The sequence below is a fragment of the Tamandua tetradactyla genome, chromosome 8 (genome assembly GCF_023851605.1).
Source record: "Tamandua tetradactyla isolate mTamTet1 chromosome 8, mTamTet1.pri, whole genome shotgun sequence".
NCBI lineage: Eukaryota > Metazoa > Chordata > Mammalia > Pilosa > Myrmecophagidae > Tamandua > Tamandua tetradactyla.
Genome location: NC_135334.1, coordinates 108460514 through 108469596, shown reverse-complemented (window position 1 = coordinate 108469596; position 9083 = coordinate 108460514). Strand labels below are relative to the sequence as shown.

At 40.6% G+C, this 9083-nt stretch overlaps 1 pseudogene; it reads left to right on the top strand.

The window, feature by feature from the left end:
* The first annotated feature begins 269 nt into the window (after positions 1 to 269).
* LOC143645269 (microtubule-associated protein RP/EB family member 1 pseudogene) lies at positions 270 to 866 on the top strand (annotated as a pseudogene).
* The last annotated feature ends 8217 nt before the right edge of the window (positions 867 to 9083 follow it).

Here is a 9083-nt window from a genome sequence, read left to right as displayed (position 1 = left end):
TGAGCAAGAATCAGTGTTAGTTGTTGAATATTGAAGAATCAGGTAAAAATTACGTGACAAACACGTAAAGTTTCATAAAAATTTAGATTAAAAGTTAATTATACAGTGAGACTTACAATCTACCCTTCCCCCAAGAAGGAACTGGTTAGGGGCTAGGACAAGCCTTTACATCGATGGGTAATGGGTGTGCGGGGTGGTTGTGTGTGAGGCCACTGCGCGGGAGGGCAGCTGGACCCCAGCAGTGGATGCTGTCCCGCGGACAGCTGAAGATGGCAGTGAACGTACGCTCAACATCAGTGACCAGTGATAAGCTAAGTTGATATGACATGCTGGCGTGGATCCACTAGACTCTGCAGTTAAATTTGACAAAGACTGTACAGTGGTCCTCAGGGGTGGCCTGTTGTCAGTTTATGGGCATGCCGTTCCCTGGCTCCATTGCCTTGAAGAAAGTGAACTTCCAAGCTCCATTAGATCATGAATACGTCCAAGACTTCAAAACACCACAAGCAGGTTTTAAGAGAATAGGTGTTGGCAAAATAATTCCTGTGAACAAAGTAGGGAAAGGGATGTTTCAGGACAATACTGAATTGGTTCAGTGGGTGAAGGAGTTTTTGGTGCAAACTATCGTGGAAAAGACTATGCTCCTGGAGCTGCTAGATGAGGTCAAGAAGGAGAGTGGCTCCCTGCCTTGCTGCTCCAGCTCCAAATAGAAACCTAAGAGACCTCTTAGCTCTAGCAGGGCAGCTCTGCAGAGGCCCATTTCAACACAAAGCACTACTGCAGCTCCCAAGGCTGGCCCAGGGCTGGCGGGGAAAGTATCCTGGTGTGGGCATGGGGGATGGCGGAGCAGCAGGTCCACATATTGAAACTTACCTTCCAAGTCTTGGAGAAGGAGAGAGTGTTCTCCTTTGGAAAACTAAGGAACATTGAATTGACTTGTCAGGAGAACCAAGGGAGAGAAGACCCTATGTGCAGAGGACTGTGGCCATTCTCTATGCCCCAGAGGAAGGTTGTGATATCTGATCAATGGGGCCCACCGGAGGACAAGGAATATTAAGAACCTGAACCAGCAGTGCAACATCTGAATTCTTCACTCCAAATCATGTGCTTAACTGCAAAATACTCCCTTTTATTATTCTTAGAGGACTCACTGGCTCTTTTCATAAGCAAAAAGGACGTTTTCTTAAAAAGTGCACCTTGCAGAAGTTTCACTCCTTTTCCGGTAAGTGGGAGGCAGGAGCTTTTACCTTGTAGCAGAGCCTATTGATGTCTGGTTGGCGTCTGGTTGGCTTGCCTGGGGAACTAGAGGCTACCCTGGGAGAAGGTGTTTTTATGTAACACGTTGAAGTGGAGACCACAGACAAGAAAGGAAAGACTGAATTGAATTTTAAGCTAATGTGAAATCTTAGCAAAGAACATTTTACTAAATAAATGCTTGACAAGTATTTAAAATACGCTTCCATATTTCCAAATATAAAGTGTAATATGACCTGCGACCCACGGTGGCTCAGCAGGCAGAGTTCTCACCTGCCATGCCCGAGACCCGGCTTCGATTCCCGGTGCCTGCCCATGCAAAAAAAAAAGAGTAATATGACAGATTTTATGTGTTTGCCATTGTGTTTGGGAAGGGAGCCATTGGAACCTGCTGTTCACAAGGCTTTGTGGGCCTGCTTGATTCCTAGATATTGACCCAAAAGGCAGGTTGCTCTGTAAAGCCATTTGGTGTCACTGACCAGTTGTATCCCTGCTCGAAGGCAGAGGCCTTGTTGCCTGGATGACTACAGGGTGTGTTTCAACCCTGAGATATTTGAGTTAAACAGCTTGATTTTCATTGATCATTTCTCTGATCATTTTTCCAATTAACCCCTGAATTTCTGTGGAGTGTGTTTTTTGGGGAAATGAGGTATGTCTAGTTTTTTTAATCTAGCAACTACTTTTGTGCACTTGCCCCTCACCTCTGGGATTTGAAAAGGGGTCGTGCCCCATTTTACAGTCTTTTACGTTTACATTTAACATGTTTCTCCTCTCTGCTCCCCTTGCCCTCTGGGGACTCCTCTTTGGTTCTTTAGAGTTTACTACTTAGAGTGGAAATACAATAGGTGGGTGCTCATGCTGCAAAGGTCTTCCTGGACCTCTGGCAAAGACAGTGACCATTGAAGGTCACTGCCACTTTGCATTTGCAAGGCTTTTCGGTACCTGCTGGCAACAGCTCTTCACTGCTATTGGAATACTCTGCCAGTGCACTGATCTCTTTGAAGATAAATTCGTTACCGTATTGCTAAATATTCATTTTCGTTTGCAGAAAATACGGTACTCTGACTGATTTAGTTATTAAGATTTAAAATACACCATTCCTTAACTCTCCTTTATTTGCCTTTTGCCCACAGTATATTCAGTCCTTTGACAGAATTCTGCAAAATGTGTCACCCATTTACTGAGATTGATAAGCCCCTGATGTATTTGTATTGATTTGTTTCTAGCTGTAGCTTGTCCTAAAATGTGTGTAGAAAGCAGGTATTTTATGATAAAATTGTTGGATAGTGCATGCTCTGTGTGGAATGTAGAAGAAAACCCAGATTCTGTGATGAACCATGCCCCCAAAATGCAAATAACTAGTCACTGTTCAAATGACAGTGGTGCTATTTCTCTTTTGTGGCCTTTTAGACTTCTGTTGACCTAAAATTCCATTATATTGGAAACCGAATTTTCCACTTGGTCTTTCTTGAGTTTTTTTCTTACTTCAAACAGTTTCTAAATAAAAATCTGTATTTAAAAAAAGTAACTGGTTAACTTAAATGATGATACACCCATACAAAATGTCTGTATTTATTGCCATAGAAACGTGCCTGACATATACTGAGATTCAAGTACAGGTTGTAAATTAACATGTAGAATTTGACCCTATTTTTAGAAAGACATTAGGAAAGAAATGTGCTAAAATATCATTAGTGATAATCTCTGAGTGATTAAATTATGGTGAATTTCATTTTTGTTTTTATTCTTTCCTGAGTTTTCAGAATTGAATTGCATTAGATTCTAACAATCTAATTTTTCTATTAATTGAAAAAAAAAAGCAAGCAAGCTATTGCCAGTAGTGGTCATGGGATGGCATGTTAAACAATCCCTTCCAACACAGCTGTCACAGAGACACCACGGGTAAAAGTTCCTTCTATAAAAATCTGATGGCAAAACATTTATTTCGGGCCCTGACATACCATCCCAAAAAGACACAAATTAGAGGGAGCATTTTCTCCAATGTTTCTCCAAATGATTATAATTTTTTTATTTACTAGTTTTATAATATGTTATAAAAAGCTCAAAGTTAAAAATAAAAAACTCAAAGTTGAAAACATTCCAAGGAGACAGGGAGTATATGGTGAAAAGTGGAAGTTCCCTGTGAATCCTTGTGAATTCCTAGAACTCCTCTCTACATATAACTACTGTTAACACAATTATATTTAAAGCTGAAATTGAATGGGGAGAACATGTGCTATGCGGTATACTTCACGGTATACTGTGAGGAGGCATTAAACAGCCTTGCAGGGAAGTGAATGAAATTTACCAGCCTACTGCTGGCCACTCCCCTAAACTGCTCCTATAATATCCCTCAAAATCACAGCACCTTTCAAATAAGTGAGATCACACTCTGAACAGGGGTTCCTGCAGACACGCACACTCGGCAGGCATGCAGATCAGTGTGGGCTCTTAAACACAGATGAGTAAATCAGGTTTGAATTTCAACACACATCGATAGGCAGCTCCTTTCAAGTGTATTATTGTAGAGGCTGCCCCTGGGTGTGAGGAAGGCTCCTGTCACTCACACACCCCTGCCTCCATGTGCTTTTTAAATACATGACCCCTACCATCCCCCACACCTCAGTTTACATGACACTTGCTCAGAGAAGTGGGAAACTGGCTAAATTGGTTTAGACTCCTCCTTTATTCTCTCTCACCATCCTCTGAGCATATCCTTGGGAGCGCTCATTACAATTTGTTATTTTTAATTTAACTTATTTACATCTGGCCCCTCCTTATCCTCTCCCCTCGGATTAGAAATGTCACAATGGCAGGGAACATCTGTGTTTTTTAAAAAAATAACCCACTGTTCAACCAGCTTTTGGCCTATAATAGGCATTTAATAAATAAATGTTGAAAGAATGATAGTGTTAATAACATAGAAAATTTTACAAGCCTATCTTGGGGAAGAAACTGATTTTATGAATATTTTATATAATGACTGACCCTTGAATGGTAAGTTTGTGCATTCCTTCATTCATTCTTTCATTCAGTCAGTCAACAAACATCAGTGCCTGTGGTGTACCAGACCCTATGCGAGGTGCTGGGGATAGAAATGGCCTCATGGGGTGCTCAGTGTAGCAGGAAAGATGAACAAGAACTGGTAACTATTATTTAGGGAGAGGTCAGCTATGATATGGGTGGTATATGGGTGCTCTTAGTGGAGCACCAAGTGAGTGATGAGCTTGATGAGAACTACAGCCTATTATTGACCCACGAAGTCACCCATCCATTCAAACCCTTTGGGCTGTCACAGTATATATGTAAGTGTACAGCAAAGATGAGAATCAAATTTTTAAACAGAGGATAAATAGTATCAGAGAGTGACGCCATACCAACAACGCAAAAGAAACACAAGCAATACTTTTTGAAGCTATCTCTACAAAGAGGGGTTTTATAAAGTCTCTCCCCCTCCTTTCTTCCCTCCTTCCCTCCTTCCTTCTCTCCTCTCTCTCTCTCTCTCACAGCTCGGACACAAGACACGGAGAAGCAAATGTTTTCTGACTCGATGACGTCAGTGGATTAGCACCCCTTTGAAAGTGATATTGTTACAGGCATAACGTGTTTCTGTGTGACACAGGCGTATTTATGTGTAACACGGACGTGTCTGTGCGGGGAACATTAGCATCCTGGTGTTGTCATTTCGTAAGGTAGGAAGTTCAGCCTAGAACTAAAGATCTCCAAAGTCCTGGGAATCTTGGTACAGGGGAAGGAGGGAACTGGAGAGAAGAGGGGAGATCTCTTTAAGGGCTGTTTCTCCTTTTTTCTAACTCTCCTGGGCTTAACTCTTACTCTCCGAGAAGCAATCCCTTCCAACACAGCTGGGATAGTTGTCAGGCAGAGATATCCTTGTTGGGGATAGCAGTAATCAAAAAAAGGGTCAGACAATTAGAAGATGATGGTAAATCACAGAGGCACCACGGGTGAGAGTTTTTTCCATAAAAACCTGATAGCAAAACATTTATCTCCGGCCCTGACATACCTTCCCAAAAGACACAAATTAGAGGGAGCATTTTCTCCAAGATTTTCTTAAATGTTAAAACTTACATAAATTGATGTCTTAATACAGTAACTTAAAATTCTTTATTGCTCTTCGTAAACTATGAAAATAACCAATGTCTAACTGTAACAAAACCAGACAATACAAAAGTCTATAAAGTAAAAAGTTATAGTCTAGGCACTTGCCCACCCCTCTCCCAAGAGCGGTCACTGTCCAACAGAAATACAATGTAAGCAGCATATGTAATTGTAAATTTTCTAGGAGCCACATTTTAAAAAAAGTACAAATAGGACCCCATCCTGGTCAAGATGGTGGAGTGAGATGCTTCAGGGCTCTGTCAGACCCCTGGCCCGCAGAAGCTTTCAACAGCCAGCAAGAACTGGCAGAAACATCTTTCTCAAAACTCCAGAAAGCAAAGGATTACAGTAACAGGGAGAGTGCTGAGTCAAAAAAAAAAAAAGGCCACTTAAAAGCAGTAGGAGCGGTGCGCGGATGCTTCAGTGGTAGAATGCCTGTCTTCCATGCGGGAGACCTGAGTTGGATTCCCAGACTGTGCACCAAAAAAAGAAAGAAGAAAAAGAAAAGAAGCAGTCGGATCTCAAGGAGCCTGGGCTGGTCTCTTCCCCACCTCTGCAGGGCTCCAGCGGAGCTAGCCTATATTCCCAGCACGGATCCCTGGTCCCACTTCCACAGAGCACAGAGTAACTTTCTTACATATGCTGGCGCACTCTATCTGGTGAGGGACTTGCTGTCCCAGATCTTAGCCTGTTCCAACCCAACCCAACCCCGAGACCAAAGAAATTGCCAGGCAGAATACTATTCATGAGTTTTAATTAGGGGCTTACTAAAAGGAGGGACATCTTCCCAATGGCAGCCAGTTGGGCCATGAAGGTCAGCAATCCATGCCAAAACCAAAAAAGGGAAGGGGCGTGCCAAGAGGGCGTCCCTCGTCATATAGGTAGCTGTGTGCAGTGACTTGCTTGCAACATGGAGATGGGGGAGGCCACGCCTGGGGTCCCTACACTCACTGAGCTCTATAGAGGACAGGGGGAGAGCAGCCAAGTCAGGTCATGCCACCTGGCAAGGATTGCTGGCTGTAGGGCACATTCCCTGGAACGTGAGGAAATTGTTTCCTAGTGTAAATGTAAAAGAAAAAAACACCTCAGAAGTCTAACTTCCAGTAGTAACACATTAAAATAGCAAAATGTCCAGATTTCAATAAAAGATTACAAAACATGCAAAGAAGGAGGAAGTTATGGCTCAGGCAAAGGAGAAGATTAAAGCCTCAGAAATTGTCCATGAGGAAGACCAGAGTTGTAACACACCAAAGATTTTTTTAAAATGGTCCTAAATATTCTCAAAGAAGTGAAGGAAACAAGGAATTGAAAGATGGACACAAAGAGAGTCAACAGAGAGACGGAAACCATGAAAAAGAACCCAGTAACAGAGGGGTTCCAATAGCAGAAGAATTCGTGAACTTGGAGGTAAGAAAGCTGAAATCATCCAGTCTGAGGAATAGGAAGAGGAAAGAATGAAGAAAAGTGAGCAGAGCCTGAGGAACCCGTGGGACACCATGAAGCATACAATATACGCACTATGGGTGTCCCAGAAAGAAAAGAGAGAAAGGGACAGAGAGAATATCCAAAGAAATAATGGGTGAGTATTTTCCAAGTTTAATGGAAGACATGAATATACACATTCAAGATGCTCAATGAACTCCTACTAGGATAAACCCCAATAGATCCACACTGCACCATGTTATAATCAAACCACTGAATGCCCAAGCTAAAGAGAGAAAGCTGCAAGAGAGAAGCTACTTGTAACATACAAGGAAGTCTCATTAAGATCGAGGATTTCTTATCAGAAGCCAAGGAAACAAGAAGGCAGTGAAGAGACATATTTAAAGTGCTGAAAGCAAAAAAACTATCAACCAAGAATTCTGTAACTGGCAAAACTGTCTTTCAAAGATGAGGGTGGTATGAGGACATTCCCTGATGAACAAAAGTAGAGGGACTTTGTGACTATGGGACTAGCCCTACGAGAAATGCTAAAGGGAGTTCTGCAGATTGAAAGGAAAGGATGCTAGACAATTGACTGAAGCCACAGAAAGAAACAATGGTCTTTGGTAAAGGTAATGACATAGGTAAATATAAATAAATATGTAATTTGTGACAATAACTACAGAAGGGTGAGGGGACAGAGGGTATAGGAACATAAAGTTTATTTACACTATTGAAGTTAAGTTGTTATTAAAACAAATGAGATTATTATAGATTTAGGATGTTAAATTTAAACTCCTGGTAACCAACCACAAAGAAATTATGAGAGACTGTGCAGACTCATATATACCGAAAGCAGAGTACAGGTTATGAGGGGTTGAGGGGAGGAGCAATGGGGAGTTAATGCAAAATGAGCCGGGGGGGGGGGTTCTGTTTGGAGTGAAGTGAAACTTACAGTAATGTAAAGTGGTAAAGGCATTGCAACACCCTGAGTGTGATTAACGCCACTGAATTGCTGCTTGGGAGGGTTTAAGATGGGAAGATTTATACTGTATATGTTTCCACAATAAAAAAAAAAAGAAACTAAAAAGATAATGACAATTAAATGCAATTTATGGTTGTAGATGGGACCTAAGAATGGAGGGGAAAAGGATTATTCCTTTTATATGTGTATTTTAATAATATACATGATTGGGATGTAAGAATAATTGGAATAGAAAACATAAGCTGCATATAAATGGTAAATTTCCTGAACTTGATAATTGCACCTAAGATGATTACCTAAGTGAATATTCTTGTTTATAGGGAATGAACTTGGAAGTATTATGTATTCAAGGGGTATGATGTGTGCAACCTGGTCTCAAATGTTCAGAAAATTGATGAATAGGCTGAGAGATAGGGAAATAGATAGAAGGATACAGCAAAGATGGCAAAATGTTGAAATTGGTGGATCTGTGCATGTGGGGGTTGGGGGTGCTGGATTTCTCTGTACTGGGTTTGTATTATTTTTGCAAATGCCCTGTAAGTTTGAAATTATTTCAAAATAAAAAAATATCTTAAAAATAAAAAACAGGTGACAATTTTTGTTATATATTTTATTTAACCTAATGTATCCGAAATACTATTTCAACAAGTAATCAATACAAAATTCTTTGTAAGATGTTTGGCATTCTTTTTTCACACAAAGTCTAACATGTATTTTACGTGTACAATGCTACTGAATTCGCCTACTAAATTTTCATTGGAAATGCTCCATCTGTATTTAGACTTCATAAAATTTACAACTGAAAAAGATTCACATGACCACGTTGTTTCAAACATCCTTAAGTTTTCTGATAACTGAACAAAGGATCAGCTTTTCCACTGAAATATGAAGCAATTAAAATAAAATAAACTTAAAATATAGAAACATTAATATGGGCAGTAAAACATGTAATTAAACAAATATAATACATTATGCAATATATATTACACATATCTGGATTTAGTTTCAGAAAAAATGTGACCACACTATATATTTTACTCAACAATTTAATGTCTTTCACTTAAAGTTTTATTTTGGACATTTTTTCTTTTCAGCACAGTTGGGTCTGCATTCTTGATCACGGCAGTGCAGCACTAAGAATGGACATATATATGAGCTGTTTTTGATGTTTTCAGGGCATAGAAGCAGCTGTAATTAACATCCTTCTACAGCTCTGCATCTGTGTGCTCAGATTTCCATAGGACTCACACCTAGAATTGACATTGCTGGGCCAGAGCGGGGCTGTGCTCATTTAAAACTCAGA